Here is a 24,358-nt window from a genome sequence, read left to right as displayed (position 1 = left end):
AAAGAGGTCTGCGAAAAGTAAAGCAATGGCTATTCGTACAACTCATATTTCTTGCAAATATCTTAGTCATGTTGAAAATTCCTGAAATATTCTTTAGTTCAAAACCCTGTATATATACAGCACTGAGTAATGTATGTATTTCGTTTGCGGTCAGTTTTTCCATGGTCTGTATAAACATCTGTGTGAGAGCGCAAAAGCAGTAGCCTTATTATGTGATTGCCAAAAAGGTCCGCGTTTCTTCCTTCAACGCTCATACCTATTTTGACCAGTATTACGTTGACAGTAATAATCATTACTATTCTGATAATTATCGTAATGTTCAGTCGCTGTTTTTTTCCGTAAGGACCTAGCGTTATGCCCTATTCCTCATCGAGGTCCCAGATGACTCGGTAGTAAGTGATGACATAGGCATTTAACGTCACAGTTCCGTCACGTGTCCGTATCATTAACTTAACGTAAACGTTCATAGCGCGGTGGGTAACGTGTTGACCTGCTTTAAACTCAGAAACACGTGGTGATTTAGGTTTCAGGTTCGGGTGTAGGTAGATGCACTGTTTTTCGTGTTGTTTTCGAGTCAGCCGTCTGAAATAATGCCTAGCGCTGGACGTAAAACACGAAAAACGACCTAAGCGTCGGCTGCTGTGACATCGCGGCACCTGTGTAAGTGATTATGGAGACTTCTACTACACGACAGACATACGCATGGAGCCGCCGGCAGTTTGGGTATTGTTGCAAGCTATCGTGTTCGCGTGGCCACAGCGGTAAACAGCCGAGGCAATGGCAACAGTGACAGAGCGGGTCTATTTTGCATTTTCTGTGCTACGAGAGGAGATGGTGCCAGCGGCCTGTTTCGCGGCCCGAGATTAAGGCCCGCAAAAAGGCCTGCCATACGATGATGGCAACGGCAGCCAGGTATACAGTTGGCTATGGTATAGGTTAGTGGTGTAGACGCTTACTGTGATAGCCAGTCATCTTGCTGGATCAGCTGTTGGGCCTGAGCAGCGTCCTGTTGCGTTTCGGTACCTGCTATAAGGCAAATGCTGCTGTTGCTGCTAGTTAGCAGATGATCCCGTTTGCTCGGTACGTCCACCTACCCACTTTCATTTTGAAGTTTACACGAGTCGTTTACTTGTCCAAAAGCGCTCGTTTGACCGGCCGCGTCTGTATACGTTAGTATAGATCTGTTTGATGCTGCTCTGAGCTTGGTAACTTGGTTTGTTAGTATAAATCCTGGTTACTCGTTGTCTTTTGCTTTGATGTACTGGTTACATATTTTGCTTGGCGTCTTCTTAATTTGTTTAAACAGTCTTCTACTTTTGCTAGCGTGTGCTACGATAATCGACGGAGGCTCGTGGATGGAAACTACAGATACAAAATAAGTTCATTAACTTGATTCAGTTAACTGAGCATTGTCAAAATAGCGGTGATTCGTGTTTGAGTGATATGAATAAACATGATTTTTTTATTATAAATATTCAGTTTTATTTAATTGATCGCTTTGCTATATCTCGTATTGTTCACTGAGTATGATTTGAAATATAGGAACATTTTCTTTCTTGGCCTGGGGGATGGCGAAAGGTCTGTCCATGATTTGTTACTATGTAATAATTGTTGCTTACAGAATGTTTCTGTGTACGTGCGTTATTACATCTTTCATATTTGTTTAGACCTGCACGTAGAACCGCTTAGTACTGTCAGGTAACAGCGTTACACACAGGGATTGATGGACGCAACATGCATTCTTGTGATGAAACACGGGCGCGTAACAAACGTGTTTGTCTATATAGCCCTTAAAGATTGCTCATAGACATTTGTATTGGAATGAGCAAAACATGTTTCAATGCATCGACGTTATGGTACAAATCCTGATGTAGTTATCAGATACGCTGGCGGTATCAGCCTCAGCGGCAGGCGCTTACGGGATTTGGCGAGTAAACAACCAACCTGATTTAATTCACTGTCGATCCAACTGCTTCGTTCCCACTTATCCCACATGTAGAGTTTCAACAACTACTATTCCGTGATATGATGGCTGAGTGGGTGCCCGTGGACAGACATTCGGCATTTATCCCTTTATCAAGCAGTTTTTTTTTGTCGTTGTTACTGTTTCTCCTTCGTTCGGTCCCTGAGCCCTGGTGTCTGATCGCTCGTCGCCTCATCTCATGCTGCACCGCCAGCTAACCGCCCATGTGTCCGCCGACGTCGACAACGTGCAGTCGTCTGGGCGCCAACTAACATGGTCCATTTGTCAGCACTCCGTTACTGCATCGATTCTTGCTAGTCCTCTGCGTTTATCGTTCTTCAAAAGCCGCTTCTTGTTCTTCCTCCTACATAACTATACTTTCACTCTGGCTCTGCTGCTCGTCGCTCTGTCATTCTCTAACAGTCTCTCAGAGTGTGCCTTAATATCTGGCTTACTCATTCGTTAGGACCCTATTTTTCGCCTCCCTTTAGGTTTTAGACTTAGTTAAACTAGCGTTTCGTCCCCGTTGCTGTGCTGTGACGGGGTTTGCTGGATTACGTTGGATTACGCGGAGTTAGTAACGCTTTCTGCCGCAACAGCTCGTCGGCCAAAGCCGCTGCTGCTGTTGACTCTTCTCTGTTACTACAGGACGTATTATACAAATGTGAAGAACGGACGGGTTGGGGCGTCGTCCATCGCTCGCCGTTCAATCCTTCGTCGTCTGTTGGTCCGCTTCGTTGGCCGCTTCGTCGCTCGGTGCCACGTTGGTTACCGGCATTCGATTCTCTAATACCTCTCCAGCAACTACTAGCAGAGCTGCTACGACGACACATTTCTTGACTCGCTTGGCCGCTCGGCTAAAGGTTGATAGGCGTCAGGAACGAGCTGTAGAGTAGGAGAACACGTAACGACTGCTCCACTGCTGTTAACGCAGGAGTTACAGCAGAGCTTCATGAAGTGAACGCCAGTCGTTGGTTAAGCTAACCAAGCAGTGCCACAGCGCGGTAATGGTACCAGCCATAGTGAGTGGCAAACGGCAAAGCTGGCTGACGCGACGGGGCCCCCGAGGATTCAACGGGTAGAGAAACGCGGTCTGTCTGATACCGGCAGAAAGCTGGACTTCTGGCCGCAGCATCAGCAGGAGATGGCGTTGACGGAACTGCTACGAATCGTCCTGTGAGATTGCCAAAATCTCAGCTAACTCTGGCCAGGAAGGCTAGCGGTTTTACGAATCGCTATGAACGGGGTGACTGACGATGGCACCGCACGAAGTGTTGCTGGCGCGACAACAAATTGAGATAACCTACCGAGCAGAAATATAGGTACATCTAAACCAAACACCTGCACGTGGGCCGAACGCTGCAGCACTGTGTTAGGAGTAAAACACTTCATCGGCTTTGTTCGTTCGTCCCTGCTGTTGTGCTATGAATTTCCTGGCTGAATAGCGGCGGAGCTAATGCGCCAGTCGGACGCGTTGGCGTTAGTTGCAGTAGGTGGCTTAAAGGATGGGAAAATGGCGGGTAGGTATACATAGAGATGGGCTGACGTATTCCGGACCAGCGGCAGCAGTAGCAACCACATAATGGTGAATGTTCTGAAGCCGTTTGTTGCTACTGATGACGCTATCATCATTCCGGCTGCAGATCAGCTATTACAAAAACAACACTCTGTAACAAACTATAATAAACTAAGAGCGCTACCACAAGGTTACCATGACCACTTAGAACTGGGCCTTGGTGTATATGGGTAGGCTGTACACAGGATGCAGCTATGCCCTATAGAAGTGGATGGATGGATGCTCGTAACAGGAAATTTGGCTGTCGTTTGATCTGCGCTCGTCATTGCTGTTGTTATATGTTCGACTATATGTTGACTGGGTGACGTAGCGGGTGAAGACCAGCTCGGAATGTACAATGTCATCCTTTCGTCGCGGTCTAGCGAGACGACAGTTAGAAACTGGAGGCCGGCTGCGGATGCCAGTTCTGCAGCACTTCTATTCGAGAAACAGTAAGGCGAGTGGGTAATTTATACCAGTTTATTTTCGTTTTGCGGGGATCATACAAGTAGTCACACCAGACATCGACGCAATCACAGCAACAGATGTATTTTTTACTAACTAATGGCGATACTTGGGAGTTAATGTGGCCATACGCGAAAAACGTCTCTGGGGAGGGGGATGATCGGCTTTGTTGCCGTTGGTGATGATGTTGCGGGTGTGAGCTGACGCTCACAGGCTCTCCTGTGCCTGTCAGCCGTATAGTGCACAGAAATTTCACGTGCTCCATGTTCCCTGTTCTAACCGAAGACGCGCGATGCTACTATAATATAATGCGAGCAATTAAGACAACACATAGACGCAGACACAAGCACGAATTTATAAGGAGCTTGCTTATTATTTTGTGTTATTATCGAGAGCAGATCTATGAACTCGAATTAGCAGCACAACAATTGATGGTCAGCGAGGAAAAAATTCCGTTTTATCGGGCAGCCGATAGCCAACTATGTCAAATAACTACTCTAGCCGTAACCATAAGGGCATCATTGTATCAGTTAGCTAAGTTGACTGTCCCGTTGGTTCCTTCGTCCGTCTGATCATCTAGCCAAGTGATTCAAAGGAAGTTTGTGGAGCCCTGTACGATCGCTGCGAGGTGCAGTGGCGAACGTTGTTATGAAACACGATCAGGACGTTGGTTGCGTATGGGCAGAGTGGTCGGCGGGTCAGTCCGAACGCCGATTGCACTGCACCGTAGCACTTCAAGTTGCCTACGTATTTCAGCTTTAGTAAAATATCTCTGATCATATGACGTTGTTTCTATTCGAAAGTTGACGTTTCGTGCTGAAAGCCCGCCATCAGCCGCCAAGACAGTGTCGCAAATAAAACTGAGCACGTTCACACCACTTTATGTTTGTGCCTTTTGTATTAGCCTTAGGTAGCCAATGGTATATGGCCGTAGCCAACATTTCGATTACATTGCCCGAAGAACCGTAGCAGTAAAAACTATTCAGCAGTGAAAGCGTATGTGGGTCGCTGCTTGCCGCTAATTCGGTCACCAACTTTATATAGGTAAATCAGCGTCATGGCACCGGTGAACTGTTGGCAAGCTACGCCCAGATAACGAGATAATTTCCCAGCCACGATTGTGGCTTAATTTAACAATCAGGAAACATAAAAGAATCAGGCTTCTGCTGTCTAGGGTAGAAAAACAACGTAGTCTATCGTTATACAATCCATTGGTTTCAAGGCGGAAAATCGCGGATACAACGCAATTGGAAACGATCCGAAACAGTAGAAGCGACCAATGTCCTGCCAGGACACTCAGCTCAATACGATAAATGGTCGACAAATTCATAATTACTTTGATGCAGGCACGTTTACGAAGTCGAATGGTAATAATGTGCCATGTTTGTGCTCATCATTGCTTTGTCCTGCGTCTTGTTATGCTGGTGATGCTGAAACGCATCGACAAATGCCGCGATGAATGGGACAACACTTGACGGCCTTTTAATTTATAATTAAATTTAACTAAATGAACTAACTGCTTAAATAACTATGACGCCCAAAGGTCTTTGTACTTGCCTATATATCAATATATAGTAAATTATGATGTATTTTGGCTGATAACTCGATTGTTCCGAAGAGAGAAGACTTGTCCGTCTTGATACGACCAAATCATGTTGATACAGTTAAAGGGTTTCTAGCTTGTCTTCCCCCGCAATATAGCCATACGTATCATTTTGATATAGCGGATTTTTACATTTTCCCGGTTGTTGTAATACTATACAATCTTTCTATAGCTAATACGTGTTTCAGGCAGATAGGCACGTATATATATGTATATACATCGAGTGAAGGAATTATTACCACATGTAATGGATAGCGAAAATTCGTCTTAGACTGTTTTTCCTGTGGAGCAAGCCTCGTCAATCGCTCATTATTTCGAAACACGTAGAGTGAGACGATGATTTGCTTACATAAAAAAACAATAGCTTTTCGTTGACGTATCAATCACTAAACGGTTTTTATCTGCGTGGCCTTTTTTCGTTTGACATTTTATTATATTATCGAGTATTCTATAATAGAAAGTGGCTTTTAGTCCGATAACCCAATTTTGCGTCCGTTTATTAGGGTCATTGCGAAACGGCAAATTCGTCTTGGGCAAACTAACCTTCCCCATCACTGACGTTTTGTGCACTTAGGAGACATAAAATGTTTCACCTTATCCCAAATACTCACTAAGCACTCACTTGTATTGGTGCCATGTTCCAGTCACTTCACTGCGCTTTATTCCTTCATCGCATTTTCTGCATCATGTTATTTTGCCTGTCAAGTATTTTACCTGTACTATTCCTATCATGTCAAGGTTATTACTACTTTGTATCGAATAATTCCCCAAAACCGCTTAGTAAAACTCCATTTCCATAGATAATGCTTTCCTTCTGCTGGATCCCCTTTACAAATTGGGGTATTTTCCATCATTGAAGAACGATAGCTGTAGACAAATATCCAACGAGCACAGACCTGGGCTTCTGCTGCTTCTTTTCTCCCCACGTTCCACAACCCCGTGCTGGTTGTTGTTGGTAATGGTGATACTGTGTACCGCACTGCGGTTGCCGTACCGACGCATCTCAACAGTGGATGCGAGTATGCGCGCGTCTGTATGGGTATAGGCGAGTGGCAGATAGCCTCATAGATGCTGCTCTTGTTTTGGATCATTCCCTCCCGCGCCATTCCTGTGCTTCTTTGCACCGTTGATACCGACGACGACGACACGACGCAGAACCGGCATCCATCGCACGATAGGCAGGCAGCGTTAAGCTTCGTAGCAGCGGTAGTTGTTGTAGTAGGCGTTCAGCAATAGTAAGCCGCAGGAACGGACGCCGCTTTATTTCCTGTCTGCAAATGCCTCGAGGTCTTCTCGCTCCTTTCGTGTCTCCTCCCATCTTCTCTCACCAGTAGGGCAATGGAGGTCGCAGTGCCTGCTCCCTTTTGCCCTCGTTCCCTATTGCACTACCCTAGTGATGCCACCATTGCCATCCTTACGCGCCATTCTCTCTTTCTTCCTCCGCCTGCCCCAACAGGGCTATGTTGTCAGCGTTAGATTTTGGCTCTGCGCCGGCTGTTAGCTCTAGTGGTGGCTACTAAAGGGCAAAGCCGGTGGGGTAGCAGCGGCGAGTCTTTCGGCGGAAAGGAAGCTCCGTACTGGCTAGGATAAGTGAGCCACTGTAGGCCGACAAAGAAAGGACACCCGAAGCAAGAGAAACTTTATAGAGGAATGGTACGGTGAGTCGCCGCATCGGTAGTAGCCGTGATCGTGGCCATAGCACTTGCCGGTTTATCCGAGCCACGAGGAGCATCGAGGCCGCATCGCCACATATCGATCCACAACAGCTTCGTAGCCGTTTGCGGGGGTGCGGGTGGGGGGAGGGTGTAGAAGAACGACGAAAGAGGAGAAGCAGGAGGCTGTAGACAGAGGCGGTTCGAGCCGCCACTGCTACGACCCTCTTTGCTCGCGCAAGAAAGTAAGAGCTAGGAGGGGGGGGACAGAACGAGCACGGGTCAAACAGCAGTCGCAACCTTAGCGACCAAAACCAGGACGCTAGAATGCAGGAAGAAAAAGGACAGCAAGGAGGAAAAAATACGGCTGCTGTGGCCATGGCTACAGCTATCCTGTGTTGTCCTGTTTTGCCATCTAGGAGACGAGAGTATAGAAGAGAGCCAGACGCATCCCATCGCGCCCCGCTCTGCTTCACTATGGACGAGGAAAGAAAGAGTGCTCTCTCTCTTTCTCTTTGTGTTGTCTATATAGCGCTGGTAACTGACGCTCGAGCTTCGTCCGCGATGCACCGCATCGCCTGGTGACTCACCGCCTCTTCCTCCTTTCCCATCCGTTTTCAGCTACGTCCCTGTGTATCCCTACTCCATCCCTATACCCTCCCACACACACTCTCCACTGCTCTATCATGTTCCCTTTATACTTCTCTTTATTTCGCTTTCGCTCTCTTCCCTCTTCGGGCACCGACGGCGGCGTCTCTGCGTTTGCTAGCGTTCCCTAGCCGCTTCTTGATCGCCTTGGTCTGCCTCCCTTTCGCGAACCTCTTTTTGTTGTAGCCACCCGACTGGGCTGGACTGGGCTGGTCTGTCCACTGGGTGGCCAGCCACTCGGTCCGCCAGCTTCTCCTTGGCCCGCCAGCCGACGGTGGCTAAACCAAACGCTTCCCTGTGCCGACTACGGGCAGCGCGCTCATTCTATCTCTATCTATCTCTTTTCTCTGTGCGCTCTCTCCGCCCTCCCTCGCTTTCTATAATTTCGGCCAGCGAAGTCGCCTCGTCTGTCTAGACCTTGTTGTCCATGGCCAAGCCGAAAGTACAACGAGCGTCATCAGCGCGACCATAGACATGCCGCAAGCTGGCAGAGTACAATGCTTAGCTTAGGAAGGCTGGCAGGGCTGGATCGCGCTGCTCGTTCAATGCTTGGGGAAACGGGAAGACTAGGGACGGTCCAGGGGAGGAAGTGAGCGGCCAGGGGTAACGAAGCAGTCTGTCTACTAGCGAGGCTAATGCCACTGACGCTATTCCTTTACGATGGGTCTGATTTCGTGCCTCCCATAGCGCCCCCCGGCTGCGGGCCCAAACCCAAAGAGCGGCCGCTGGCCAACCGAGCGACCACCCACTCCCACTCGTAGTGGTCCTAGTAGTCCTGCACTGCCCTACTGCCACCTCGACCATCAGCAGCACTACTACTCGCCGCTTACATCCTTCCTCTGTTCCTTTCTTTCGCCTTTTGCTTCTCTTCACTTGTCTGTCTGCTTTCTTCTCCGTTTTCTTCTTCTTCGTCTTGTTGAAGACTTCGTTCCCCTGAAGGCTTTTCCTACGACCTCTACTAGCACTACACATAGTCCAACACCGGCTTTCTAGCGAGACTTGCAGCTAAGGATAGCGAATAGCTCTTTTTCGACGTTGGCTAGCTGCTCCTCATCGTGCTTCCTTGCGGCGATGCATTGCTCGATGCTCCCCCTTCCCCCCCCCCCCCGTCCGGTTTCACCCCTCGGTACCCCATTCGATTCATCGGCTGGCCGGTCAACGGGTAGACAAGTAGACGGGTGGACCGCTGTTCTAACTGGAGGTAGCTGAGTACGGCAGCTTCGGCTTCAGCCGACGGCCGTACAGAGTTCGGCGGGGCTGCTGGTGGGCTTGTGACATCAGTCTCGTTCAAGTCGAGTTGTGTAGGCAAACCAACAGGTCGACCGAGGGAGCGATTCGGAAAAAACGCCAATGACATTGAAGGAAAGAAGAAGACTTTGAGCTGGTGCAAATCGTGATTTTAGTGCTATACGAAGTATGACTGCTGCCACTGCAACAATTTCTGAGGGTGAGTGAAAGACAGCGAAATAGATGCAAACGGATGGATTGGAGAGCAACGAGCATAAGGCAACGAGCGGCAAGCGTCTACTACCCCTACTATGCCTCTACGATTACTTCGACTACGATGACGGTGACAACAAGCTCTGACTGGGTTATTCTCCTACATACTACTACTGTACGTTATCCCCAGGCGCCATCACCAACACCCACTCTCGATTCCTATTATGCTCAACAGCGTCGTAGTGTGCCCAGTCTAGCAACACTGGCAGCGACAGCGGCAGCGGCAGCATTGCCAACCTATGCAATCCCCCTTCGGCAGTCACCCCAGGGGGGATACAGTCTAGTGGCAGCGGAACGCAGCATGGCGGCTCGCACTTGACGAACTGAGGCCGATGACAACGGTAAGAGCGATGCAATAAGGTCGAGCCTCAGGGTTCATTCGTTTCTCACCCTCTTGTCGTCTCGTTGGCAGTCTGAATGATGCCGACCGAGGTTAGGTGCACATTCGACGCGCTTACCGATCACCCGCCTACTTCTGCCATATCACTCTCATTTGTTAGCCTACCGATAACCGCCTTTGTTCGGTAATTAGCTGGAGTCCAATGAAAGCGATAATCACTCATCAAATGTGTGAAAGCCAATGTATGTACCTAGGCAGGTGTATTGTAGTTCTTTTCAGTCAGAAACAAGCTTTAGAAAAAAGCAATCATATCGATCTGTTTCGGTGGCTGGACATGCTGTATCGGTTCATGGAACGGTCTGTCATCCGACGATGCGGAATAAATGTAGCCTAGTCGGTGATTTCTAGCGAATTCAGGAAATTGACAAATATGATATAGGTAGCCTTGAGTGGAACCAGTAAATCTAAGCATGATATGTGCGAAGGTTCAGAGTTTGTCTACGTGAGACTTCATTCAAGCTACTTGTTTGTTCTAGCGCACCTTCTTCTAAGCTTATTGTTTGTTTGAGCAAACCCACAAACCGAAATAGATGTGTTTGCATACGCTGGAAGTATCACGTCGCCAAAATGAATCACCAGGGATTTTTTATGCAACTTTATCTTGTGATCTATTCGTGGAATCGTATTAGGTCATTTTCCTATTGGCCTACCACCATCACCATAACATTGAAACAGTACAATACTTCCTTAGGACGTTTCGGCATATATGGCATATACCGAGTCTTTCTCATTGATGCATCTCGCCATGTACTATCCTTAAGTTGCAATTTATTTTTGAGAACAGTGTTGTCGTTGGCCCACCGATTCGCCGCGAATCAAAAACGGGTGGGGATATACCCGCAATATTGATGTTCCCAACATCTACAGAACTATCTATTTCTTCGTGTGCTAGCTGATTTTTGTTGCACCATTCGGCTGGTAGTAAATGCCACCCAGACAAAAACATTACGCCGCATTGAAAGCTTACAGCGACGCGTCATCCTTTAAGCCTTCCCAGAATGCCATAAGCCTTGCACGTAGGGCAAGACCGCGTTCACCCCGTTCTGCTGCCGACGGCGTGGCCACCACCCTCACAACTTGCAGTTGTTGTGTATTACCTAAGATGGCCGCTGCTGCTAGAACTCTCGCCTTTTTTTCTCCCACCATTGGCATTTCCATAGATGTATCTGCAGCCGCTCCGATTACCAAGCTGCAAGCTGTCAATGTAAAATAAATGTCTTCTAAATGTTCCACACCGCATTAAAGGATGAAAGGGATATTCAACTTCAACGAGTGAAGTCACCACAGACACCTTTTTTTTTTTGTTCAGCTACCCTCGGCCTCCACCCTATTCAGGGGAATGAGCCAAAGTAACCCGCTCTGCCTTCGACTTGTGCACACAAAGAAGGCCGCCTGGCGCCTTCCCATCATACAGGGTGATAGGCTTTTTCTGATAGATTTTAAATCATTACGTACGGTTCTTGCTACCTCAACGCGTACATATTACGTGAATATGTGACATAGGACGAGAACAATTGTTTAAGAAAAAACAAGAATGTATATACACGGTACACATACGTGTATTATACTGGCCAAAGAAACTACTCCCTATAGCTGACTCTCAGCTGTGGAACCAACGGTAGGCTTTAGTGCCTCTAGTAAACGTAATTTCATGACAGGTTAGGGGGCTTAATATGAGCACTCTAGAGATACCGCCTCGAAGAAAGGATTACTATCTCAATGAACGTTTACGCGTGGACTCGAGCCTAGACCACATCTGCATCAGGCCTCATTAGTTGACGCCATCGCATGCTTCTACAGCGAAAGAATAAAAAGCATTTTTCGTGTTCTACGTCCGGTTTTTAAGCCGGTATGCATTAGTTCAGACAGCTGATTCTCAACACGAAATAATTCGAAGGATTCGAACCTCGAACACCATACGTTTTTAAGTTTAGCGGGCCAAGAAGTTACCATTGCACCATCGCAAGGACGTCGTATCAATCAGCAGGCAGTTTGATTTCTGCAATTTCGTTCCTAGCTAGTTACAACAACAACAACAACAACATGCCATAATGCTAACTAGAAGTCTTGGACAGAGGTAAGTTAGTCGAAGTATGTCTATACGGAATGCTTCTTGTTCTATTGCAGTCTCCAAATTGCACCTTTCTAGTTGTTTTTAAAATCGACTCACCCGGTACGTAGAAGAAAAAGAAGGATGAATATGCCCTACCGTGTGGGGGTCTTACAGGGCGTGGGAGATGTAGGTGAGCTGATGAAGGAAGGAGTTTAAGGGCGCAAGAGTGCGCGCCATAGTGATGTGTGTGTGACCAAAGGATGATCTAATATGCGCCGGATGGAGTGAGAGGCGTAGCTAGCGGCGGCTTCGGCGTCGGCCGCGGTAGCGCTGGCACGATGCACATTGCGCACAATAACAACAACAACAACAACATCAGTACTCCTGCTGTTGTTGTTGTCGCAAAAAACTGGGCGGTCATGGAGAACAAGGAAGGACGGAGTTGTGAAACTATTTACACAGCCATCGATCACGTGAAACAAAGCAACGGTAGGCAGCAGCCAAACAAGCAGAGATTTCAGGTGTAAGTGGCACTAGTAGTAATATTGGTAGTTCTGCGAGCGGAACTGAATAAGCACCATGCAATGAGAGGGGTGGGTTCAAAAGCGATTCTTGCAAGCGTGTTGTAAGATGTATAGTTGATCCTAAGACGTCAGACGGTCAGTGACCGGTATGACTAGTGTTACTATAAATATATATATTAGATATTGTATTTTATTATATATATTAGAAGAGGCCTGTACCCTACGTTTGTCTGTTAATAGGTCCGTTATCGTGATGCTAAATGAAAAATAAACGCTGAGGTCAACTCCTGTGCGCGACTTCGGCAACGAAATTCTGATCAATGTGAGTGGACAACAGGGCGTTTGTCGACGAGCTATAATTCAAAGCAAGAAAGTAATGTTTCATTCATTCATTGTAAGTTATCGTTAAGACAGACCACTGGCATTGATCGTTACGATGGCACAAGTTATTTGTTAACGACATTATAATACGTCTAAGTGGTCGTCCTCAGCTATGAAGATCGTTTCTTCTTTTGTTAATTGTGGTGACTACTAAATTAAGCCATCATATGATATATATACCCGCTATCCATTATTACTCCCTCTTTATCTTCGACGGGTACCGGTTAACTGGCTGATTTACCTTTTGCTCTATCGGCTGTTCCGTCTAAGGCTACCAAAGCTATCTATTGTGATTTTCCGTAGCTATGCAAACAGTACGTGCGAATCTGCAAATCGCACCGTCGTTGCACAAGTACTGCCATTGAGCTTAGTGCCACGCGATCCAAGGATCTCATAGCTAACCCCCATCATAGCACGGGGGAATCCATCGAAGGATCATTACTGAGAATCACTTGCCCGCGAGGAATATGTTCTCCCAACGTTGTCATTGGTGCCATAAGTGCGTATCGCAACAGCAGTAATAGCTTACGAATCTACAGCGGCTGCCCGATCGTGTACATATAGTCAAAGTAGCCTTTCCCTTCCATACGATAGTTTTACGGTTCCCCTCCCAACAGGAAAAACGCCAACAGTATCATCCAGGCACTGTTCGTCGGGATGCTATATCAACCTATATAATTATCCGATGGACGAACACGTGGTGTCCTGTTTCTGCAATATAACTGGCAAGCTCTACAAAAAGCTTCGCCGAAGATTGCCAGCAAAAGTGGCAACGTTGACCTGAGGCGCAACTGCTTGTTATTGCTGCTTCTGAATGAAATGGCCAAAATGAGTGTAACCAGCAATGGTCGTTGTCTTCCTAAACGTTACGCAGTCGTTCGCTCACTGAAGCTGATGACGTCGCAGAGAGTTGGCGTAAAGATGCCATGAGGCTCAAAAGACGTACGTTGCGTAGCTTCAGTAATGGCGGCAACGGACAAGCTACAGCAGCAGAAGTAGCGTATTCGAAGGCAGTGTGTTACACCATACATTAGTTCTCACGGTATGTCGAGCCGCATCGGATGATGCCCGAAGGGTTTGCTCTACGCATGGACTTTGCGCGAGATCTGCAAAGTATGCGCTAGCATTAGCGCGACGGGGATGCCAGCGATGGACTGCCTGAACGTCAGCAGTAACGTGGCAGCAGTAGCATCAGCATCACAACAGCAGCAACGTTACGTACGACGTAGGACCGCTAACATCGCCGACCCCGTACGTCGTCGTTTGCCAGCTGCTGTCGGCCACTCCCCTTTTCGCCATTCCATAGACCAACCGCATGTCCGTATCGCCAGATAACCCCATGTCCAACCATTATCCCTAGGACCGGACGAGCTCCGTAGCTGTACATAATGCGTCGTCGGCATCCGCAGTTATAGTCGTGTAGTCGTAGTAACACAATTAGGGTCGGAAGGTGCAATAAATGATTATGAAAATTCCAATGATGATGAAGCCGCAGGCGCCCGCCGAAAGAAAGAGAAGAATACAACAAGCTTGCCCTTTGCCTCCTTCCGTTACATCACGTAACATATCGTATGTATGCGCGTGCAAAAATATGTGGTGTATCCTATATGTGCTTCTATGGATAGCGGGCTTGGGACTAAAATTCATCATCGTATTCAATAGCACACGTATCTTATAGATGTGAAAAGAAATCACTGTTACCTTCATAGGAAAGGGCGTGTAATCTTGACGATACCTCATTCCTCGCCTATACTGGATTATTCGATAGACGAAGTAGGATATAATAGATACTATGGCTGACCTTGTCACCTTATCTTTCAATCCCGAACGCGAACCAAACGGCATTTAACTAACCTAATAGAGCGTACGATTGGTAACATATATATTTCTGTTTATATAAGCATTGACCCGTCTTTTAAATGATACTTTTCCGCAAACTATGGAAATGGCCCGTGGTGCATCATTTAAAATGACACACTACGGTCGTTGTGATGAAGTCATGAAAGCCCAATCTTGCAACCCACAACCGCTATTTTTGGCGGTTGACCAGGTTAATCGAGGAGTTTTGTGGTAGACGCAGCTGCATCTTGCTCTACCGAAGCTTCGAGTCTACTTTTTGTAATGTTCATATTTTGTCCACCCTTTCGGGCATCGAATCATCGAAAGCATACAGTTCACTTAAGTTAGCTATGAAGATCAACACTAAATCGATTGAAGAATCGTTCTAGCAAAATGCTGCATGTAATGCTGGTTATTCCAGCTTGAAAAGCAGACGGAAGATCACTATCCTATCGGACACGTTACACTTCCGATCGTCGCGTCGTACTGTCTACGTCAAACGGGAGTCGTACGTATTACTCGAACGTAAATGTTGCATGGTATTTATGAAACACAATCCGCTGTAACGTATTTTCTTTTTGGCGGGTGTGTCAATAAATACGCGCTTAATGACTTTGTTAAAACACCACATAATCGAATTGGCTTCCCCTATCGAAGGGTTCATGGGGTTTGGTTTACTTCAAATTAACAGTCTCCTATTACTTTGTCCCTGCCGATGAGACTCAAGTAATAAACCGACTTGGCGAGATCTCGTTGCTTTTATGGCGAGCTGAGACCGAGCCGAGTTCTCATTTTAGCGAAATAAATGAATTTACAAACAACTAGGACGGCTACGAATACAACTAAGGATTGAAAAGGAAAAGTTGTAAATATTCTTTCGAGAGTGAGGGGTAACTAACAAGCCTGTGGGCGCACCGCGTGAGCACTGGGCCAGCCTATAAGTCTAGGCACAGCATGGCAGAACAACTCGAAGTCGACCCACAACGGGCGCCCAGCTTGTTTTATCCTCTCTGAGACTGACCGGGCGAACGCATAAATATATTTGTACGCGCGGCACCTTCGAGCTTCGCTGCCAGCAAACTTGGCCCGGTTTCGTACCGCCTGGAAATGCCCAACAGTTGTCAGTGCTGTGTAACAGTCTGTACTCAAGATTATCGTCGGTTGCGTCGTTACAAGGTAGTCTGCTACGATGAGCACCAACTTTAATCATCTAAAATCCGCGTATCGCACAATCGGAGAGCCAGAGAGGCAGATATCGACGCAAATACGAGATCCATATAGATAGTCGAATACAGGGGTCCACCGAATCTCTGCCTATTCCTTTCTCGGCAGAGTCTGCGTAGTGGAGTATAGTGATAGCCATGGGTACCGTTCAGTGCAACCCGCTGGATCTACCAGGGGCTTGACTGTCCTTTGCTCAAACCAAGACGACGGATCACATCAACGCTATGCTGTGCGGTGGCGTCGTCGCAGAGCCGCCGCCGCCGCCGCCGTCGCCGTCGCCGCGGTATTAAAAGGATTTTTTATTTATTAAGTCTTAAGCAAATGGCTGGCAGAAGCCAGCTTCCCAAGACGATGTGGTTTAAGTTTCACCCCTCCCGTCCATACACTGCGTTTGTCCATGTCCTTTACTCCATGCTTCTGCCCACTCGGTGGTAACAGGCAAGCAAGGGTCGAGTCAAGCAGTGGCAATGGAGAGAATGAGAGGGACTCAAAAAATCGCAGTGCGCCCAGGGAACAGAGTTACCATCACCAGTGACTTGGGCAGTAACCCCAAACCTCAATACCTCGGGAGGATTCGTGCCCAGAGAACCGTCGCCGAAGACACATCATACAAACACGCACTCAACCATACTGCTAGCTGCACACACAGCTTTAGCTTCTGTCCGAAACACATACTCGGTCAGTGTAAAATTCGATTTTCTTCGATACCACCAACCGTTAAGTCGTGTCGACGCCTGCAATTTTTTTCGTCCGCCGAGTAGAGACGAATAAGATAAGTCGGATGCGTGTTGGAAAAACGAATTTCTATCATTGCTAGAACCAGTTCCGTGCCATCTATTTTCCTTGCCTGTGCATTAGACGTCTTGCAGGATCTACTACTATTTCAGTGATCTGTACATACCGAAAGCTCGTTACGTCAGTAAATGTACTTTGCGCTAATACAAAATAGAACGTGTTTCGAAAATATTGTGTACCCGTATCTGACAGCAACCTTACGAGATCAGTTTTACTTCTTGTTTCCACCGGCTTCCATCGGCTTTGGCTTTGCACTCACGTTAGTGAGTTTCTGACACACTTCAGTTGCGCCGAGTATGATTAGCGTCGGCTTTTGCGTCCCTTCTACGATCTCTTGCAATATTCCTTTCCTTGTTCCACGACCTGATCCATTAAATGTAAGCGGTGATTAGGCGAACGACTCGCTCGCTCGCTTTGTCCACCCGTCTACGCCTGTCTTTGCTAATGACAAGTGGCTTTGCAACCATTGTGACTCGGTGTTGTGTCATAGCGAACGCACAAGAAGATGTATGAACCCTCTAAACCCGACCGCTTTTGCAATGTAACCTTCGACACCTCGCTTGCTTTCGACACCCCCGAGGGCTTCCCTTCTCCACCTTAACTTCACTTGCTTGCCCTGGCTTGTTTCTGCGGCTAAACGATAAGTGAAGCAAGATTCACACCTCATCCTAGCTATCACAACGCACCTCGAAGCTTACCAATGCTTTCTCTTCGTGATAGAAAGGGGTGCCACTTCTGAAGGGGGCCGACGAAGTTCTAATGCTAGGGACGCGTCGTCCTATAACGATCCATAGATCATCATTGGAATTCGAAATCTCTGCAATGACAAAAGTCGATGTCTCTGTGCAATCCGACAACGCTGATCCAAATTGACCGCTCTTAATTATCGTCAAACTCTGCTGGTCCTTAAATATCTTAGCGAAATTTACATGCGACATTTATGCTATTTTCTCTCAACTTAGCAACAGGTTTTTACGCTAATCTAGGTTTGTCTTTATTTTGTATATCCAAAATTGGTCCCCGCTCAACCACAGCTAAGATTGTTTGCCGCGAGCCTTCTGTGCATTTTTTCCTCAACCCTTTAACTTATCTACCTTTATAAAATTTTGCTTACCAGTTCTTCCCTATACGTTGTTACCTCTATAGTATTGCAAAGATGATGAATTATAACAAATGAACGACTCTTATGTACATATATATTAAAAATTCAATTAACTCCCGTTCGTTGTTCGCCTAGCCCTAAGGACAGACAGCTGTCAACTTGTTCCTGCTGGCCGTGTAGGCCCCGTATCTCGAGTGGTTCGCCCTGCACTGCCTTTTTCTCGTTACACTTTCATTTTCATTTTCGACTCATTAATCCGCTCTAGTCTTCTTCATTCCTTCAGCTTGTTCCGACTGATCTGGTCTGATCTCGTCTCATCTAAGTCTTTGCTTCTTTCGAACTAAAGGAATTTGTCCGTCCTTCCCAACTCATAAAGGCTCTCTTGTTCAGACACGCACTTGCACTATGTAGCATAGAGATATACGCACCTGCGTGAAATTACGAATACACCAGCTCTTCAGCGCTCACTAATGGATTAAAAGGACATGTCTAATTACTGCTCAGCAATGGTGAATTTGGATCCTAAAGTAGAGAGACCACTTCCCCGAAGCCACATCCAAGTCTGTCGCTCCTATTTTTCCTGTTGAGGGCTTCAGGTTTCTCGCCCCATGTCTGACTGGATTTCCTCTTCTTTTTCAACTCCCACTACCCCTCTATACTTTCAGTTCGGCAAGCTCAGGGGCTACAGCTTCTTCTTCTTCTTCTTCTTCTTCTTCCTTTTTTTTCTTCTACTGCTACTGCAACGACGACCACTACTAGTACTAGTGAAGTCGCGCATCGTAGCTGAAACAATGAGCTTTTCCCCCAGTCGTTCAGGACAATTCATGCAACCTTCTTTCTTTGTCAGGCAGAACTCACGTGTGAGCGTGTGTACATCGAAACTCTATAGTTCGATGTCCTGCTTTTTGCCAGTCACCTGTTGTCATACGTGCATAGAAGGCTGGCCTTCACTGAATAATGGTTGAATCGACTAGACTATGTTATCTAACAGAACAGCAAAATAGCTCCAGAATAGAACCGATACGATACGATCAGATCCCGATGTAGGTGTACTTCAATGCAGTAGGTAGCCAGGGAAGAGCATATGAAGTTTTACTTGCAACTCCACTGGTCACCATCTTCAGGGCGAACGCTCCCTGTGCTTTACCGGAATAAGCCAACAGTAGCGATATCGATCTTCGGATTAATTTCAACGGATTTTCGTCACAAATAAATGTGCGATTAGTCAACGGAAGGAGCGTACGTCCAATGACAGTCTTGATAACGCGTAAGTAAAGCTCGGATCGCAGAACACTTTTAGATTCGCTGTAGTATCATTAGGAAGTGAAAAAGAGCAGCCATAAGGTACTGCATAAACCTCCTTAGGAGAAGATTCCAAAGCTGTCGAGTAACGCGATTTATACAGACAAAAACTATTTTTGTCTAATAACAACCGAGATTTAAGATTTCATCCGCTTTAATATCTCATCGGTGGCTCCCTATTTATCTACTTCTGGCGTTCTATATAAAATACTGCAGCCAGAACTTACTGGCCGCTACCTCTTTCCCAGGTATTTGTCGTCCCATCTGCGGCCAGCCCACAGCCCGCACGCTTCCCGGTGGCGCATAATATTCTATTCTAAATCGTCGGTATCTCATATAACAGCGATTCCATCGAGGGTTATCGTAGTTGAGTGCTTGACGTCCGCGGGTTGTTATGCGGCCAGATTTGACTCCACCTCTGCAGCGGTTTTTCGGTCGTAATACAAACACCCAATGACGAGCCCCTTCTTTCCTAGTGGTCAACGTCAAGTGCGCGCTACTGCTCCCTTTCAAATCTCTGTTGCAGCGCTTTCCAGCCGACTGTCACTTCCCGCCTCCCTATCTTTCTCCGCCTAGTTTCCAGCTGCAGTAATAGTCCGCACTTCCCGGCGCGCATCATACGCGTGGCATAATTTCTGACGTCGCATCACCGCCGTCACCAGCGGCGCATCTCTCCGTCGAAGCGACGTTGCTCCACCAGCCGCGCCGTTCTACCTCATTTTTTCCAGCGCCAACGGCCACAACGCTGCGGGCTTCCTCTCCGGCAGCCATGCCGAAGGTGCGTCGTCTTCGCACCGCTGGACAAGGAAATCTTCCCGTTATCCTCCGCCGCCGCCGCCGCCGCCGCCTAAGCAGACAAAGCCTCATTATGAAGCCAACTGGTGGTTGGTAATGCGCGGTTGGCCAACCCTTTCGACCGACGAGTTCTAGCCGCTTGTCGATCCAAAGGAGCAGCGGCGGCAGCAGCGACCGCGTGTGAGTGGTTCTGCTGACTAGCAAATCTGCTCCCAAAATTCACATACAGCACGCACCGCTGGCGGTGCTCTGCTCCCTCCGCCTGCTAGTCTACACCAATCTCAGTGGAAGGCTTAGGGGCGGATCTAGCACGATCATATCTTTCGATGCAACAATGGCTCGGAATCTCAAACCCGTTCGACACCATCGCTTACGACTAGTTGAATTACACCGGTCGCGCTGGCGTTTATTATCGTCTTTGCTATCTACGTACCCCCTAGCGACAGGCCTGTTTGACTTAGCGCATTTCAACAAGATCTAGTTGATGAGACAAGGGGGATAGCGACGGGCTGGTAGTTCGCCAGTGGACGCCGTCTGGGAAGGAATGTTTCAAACCTTTTTTAGCACTGGCTAGAAATGAGAAGGACCACGCAGTCTTGAGTGAAGCTCATCCCCATCGGTGGCTGGGTTACTGGGAGCTTTAGCTCGTTTCTCTCGAGGAGCGAAATCGGAGCGCTTTGTAGTAGGTCTGGATCCGATTAGAGGGTGAAGACGGCTACCGCAGCAAGCGCGGCACCACAGTCGAGCGATGGAGAGCGAGCTCGTCTCATCGTTTTTAGAATGCGTGTTTTGTCTCAATGGGCAGAGCGAATCTCTAACAGAGGAAAGGGTTGTCAACGGAAAGGGTTCCCTTTCCCGTGAACAGGTGCCATAACGAGAGCACGTGCTGAAAGGGGTTGGAGCGCTAGAACGCCACGTGTTGCGATCAGTTCCACAGGCAGTCTCCATCACTGAGCAAAGTGCTCCAGTCGCTGAAATCTGCCCACACTGCGTAAACATTAGTTGAAGTATCTAATTAACGGCTTAACGTGTTTTGTAGTCGAAACCTAACCTGATAATAAACGACAGCGTACGACACTAGCTATTATAATTGTTCTTTTTCTGTTCTCTATGAAGTCGTCATAAGAGCTCACACTCGCCAGGGGCTGGAGGAGCAGCGACTTCGTGTTAGTTCTCTTATTGACTTTACCGCTGCGCTAGAATGGTTAGTGGTAGAGGAAAAAATTCTGCCGTAGTCACTATGATCCGCCACGCGTTCGCCTATCTATCTGCTATCGGCCACCGGATATCTGTCCCCACAGATGCGAGCCCTCGGAGTACCACCTCATCGGCCCGTGCACAGCTTGTCTATCCCAGCTATCGTAACCACTGCAGGACCGAGCACTGCAGGCCTGGCGGCGGGTCCAGCGAAGCTGCAGTCGACTACATTATACTAGTATAGGCTCTTCGTAGGTACTGGCAGAACGGACGACCGCTCACTAGCCAATACGAGCCCACATCCACGCAGCTACGACGATCACCACTAACACGGGCTGCACTGTTAACAAAGGGATTCAAGATGGCGGCACTCATCTGCGGGGTCTATTCGTTTGGGGTGAGAAGCCTGGCTATACTAGGTCTTGATCAAAACGTTAACAATAAATTGATATCGAGCCTAATATAGGTACGCGAATTCGGCGTTGATGTCCCCGCTCGTCTACGTCAACGCCATTGTATGAGCACCGATTTCACCAGCTGCTGAAACTCGACGCGCAGTCGATTTCAGGTTGAACGAATGCACGTTTAGAACAGACAAGACACCGAGCACTGAAACCAGCTTCACAATTCTCGTTTTGGTCAGAGCCAGTCGGCTAAACGAAGTCCTGAACAGCCAGTCCAGATCTGCTCCGAACTATTTCAGCGACCAGCTGTTTGGCCACGAAGTCCCGAAAGCGCAGTAAATAAGAGGGCCAGCAGCACTTGTGGTAGTGCCTCTGTCAGTGTCGCAAGCACTCCGCAATCAGTGTCAAGGCTTTATGATATTATTCCAACTTCGTTAGCGGACACGATTTCTGTATGTTGTTACGCTGTCACAGACACACTTTGATCTTATGGGATTTCTTCGGAGTGACGAGATGACGGGCAAACGGCACGGTTGGACACGAAGAAGCATCTAGGTCAAGAGGAGCTGTTGCGGCCCCCCGTTTTGATAATCCTGCAAGTGTTGTACCGTGTTGTAGAGCAGGTACAGTGTACGCGAACTTACCTGAAAGCCTAGATGAAGTTGGTCGTCAGTCTTCTGAGAGCCTCGAGCACTCTCAGAGTCGACGGCGGAAATGGCGGGTTTCGTTCTCCGGGTCGTTGTAGTGCTTCTGCTGATAATCGTGATGATCGTAGAAATAGCAACTGAGGAACTTGATAGTAAAGTTGCACACTTGCATCCTTGACAGATGCTCGAGCGCCAGTCACAGCAGAGCTGGCAGCACTGCTATGACAAATCAAGGTAGGCTGCCACAGCCGACAAGTCCACGATGACTTTGATCTGTAATTGCGGTCGCAGAAGTTATCGTAATAGTTGTAGCTGTGGCGATAGATGTAGTAATAGCACCAATAAAACACGACGACGTCTATAGATGTGAACAGATCTATATGGATGGTGTGTACAGGCTGCCGGCTATCTGCGTCGTACATAAAAGGTCGCAACATATGTACTAGGCGCAAGAATATATTACGTCTCCATTTGATCAAATAGCAGTGGCAACAATGGTGGTCATCATCGTCGTCGCCGTCGTACACTTTATCGCAAAACAAACACGCGACACTGCAACAAAACGCTTCTCCTGGTTCGGCTGTTGCTTTGATGATCTTGTCGCAATGCCGCAACGAAAGACTATAATTTCGTCAGACCGACGAGCTTGATCCTGTTGCTGTTTCCTGTTCGTCGACCGACTTTAGTCCCTGCTATGTTCCGAGTGATAGTTGTCGTTATGTCCTATTTGGGTCGTCGTCGTCGTCCCCGTCACTGTCCCGTCCCGAGCTACTGGCCAGCAACAGTAAAAAGCTCCAACAAATAAAGCTGTTGGAGACGTTTACAAGCCCAGGAAAGGTGCGGGCGCTCAGTATGGCCGACCTGTCGCTGACGGTGGTTGGTGACCAACAGACGGGCCAACACTGACGGACCAGACAGAGACAACGTAGCGACGACGCGCACCGTCGCTAACCTAACCAGAAGTAACTACTATCAGCCAGCCAACCAGGACGGCAGCGAACGGGCGACGGCATTAAGCAACAACAGTGAGAGCCAGCCAGCCAGCTAGCTAGCAACAGCTAAAGCTAAGAGCTAACAACAGTGCCCCGCTGCTGCGTTCGACGACGACGACGACGGCGGCCGTTTCCTCTCACTCCTCTGGCCGCCGCCCGGGCAGTCGCGGCACGCCACGGCTAGTTACCGCGGCCGACGCAGTTCCCGCCGCTGGTTGACTTGCTTGCTGCTGCTGCTGCACGGGTAAGCGGCACGACACACGAGTTTTCGCTAGGCAGCCAGTTACCCGACCGACAGGAGCAAGCGAGATAGCTGATAGTAGAGCGCGATCGGTGACGTTGAAGGTGGCGCTCACAGCGGCAGCTTCTTCTACAGCACTCTACTAGTGCTGCTGCTGCTGCTGCTGCGGTGCTGCAGAGCTACTGCTGGTGCACGCACGGTGCTGCTCGTTCGTTCGTCGAGGGCCGCCTGGCCGCTCGTCGGGTCTTGCGTCCAACGATACAACGACGACGATGACGATGACAACAACACCGACAACGACGACAACCTTCTATTTGTTGTCCTCGTTGCCAGCGTCAGCGGCGTCCGCAACTGCGTCTGCGTGCTGACTGCAATGTGGTCGAGAAACGTCACGCAGGCGAACTGTTTAAGAGGTTAACGCGACTGGTTAACACTGATGCTGGCACCGCTTCGGCCAGTGGTTGTAGGATGATGTGATGGCAACGGTGGCTGTGCTGACATGACCACCGCGCTGACTAAAACCGTAGCAGCTATTATCACACTAACAGGTTTGCGTTGCGGCGAGATAAGTTGAGCGAGACGTAGCAGCGATGTTCTGCACGTTGAAACGGTCAATGGCAGAGTAGAAATATAGACAGATCTGCTGTACTACTAGTAGCAGTCGATCAAGTAATGAGACTGATAGAAGCGAGAGCGCATGGATGGTAAGCGTTTTCTGACTACGAGCTTTTTCTGGAGCAGAAATATCGGACAGAGTCCACAGCAAGTGGCGTGTGAACTGGCACAGTCGCAGAGCCCCGAGGTTAATTGAGAAGTCCTTCAATGAGCTTGGTTTGCCTGAGCCTGATAGGCCATTCGATTCGGATTAAACTCAGTCGATTTGAGATGCTTGCTTTCCCACAAGCCGCCGCAGTTGTCGTCGCGGTTGACGTTAAGGCTGGTAAGCCTTTTATCTACGTTCGACACCTTACGGTCGCGTCGATTTATATTTATAAGGGAATAGTTGCATCTTTCCTGTGCTACGTTCGTGACTTGTTCGTGTTCCTATCCTCGTTCCTACAGAGATTACGGCGTGG

At 48.1% G+C, this 24,358-nt stretch overlaps 1 protein-coding gene across 1 annotated transcript in view; it reads right to left on the bottom strand.

The window, feature by feature from the left end:
• The window catches only part of LOC111270219 (uncharacterized), an 81,720-nt gene extending 59,561 nt beyond the window's left edge, over window positions 1-22,159 (bottom strand). Inside the window, exon 1 of the mRNA XM_022850322.2 lies at window positions 22,047-22,159. The gene's annotated coding sequence lies outside the window, so the exon portion shown is untranslated. The remainder of the gene's footprint in view (window positions 1-22,046) is intronic.
• Window positions 22,160-24,358: the final 2,199 nt, after the last annotated feature.

This window comes from Varroa jacobsoni, unplaced genomic scaffold (genome assembly GCF_002532875.2).
Source record: "Varroa jacobsoni isolate VJ856 unplaced genomic scaffold, vjacob_1.0 scaffold_157, whole genome shotgun sequence".
In the NCBI taxonomy this organism is placed as follows: domain Eukaryota; kingdom Metazoa; phylum Arthropoda; class Arachnida; order Mesostigmata; family Varroidae; genus Varroa; species Varroa jacobsoni.
This window is presented reverse-complemented; position numbering and strand designations above follow the sequence as displayed.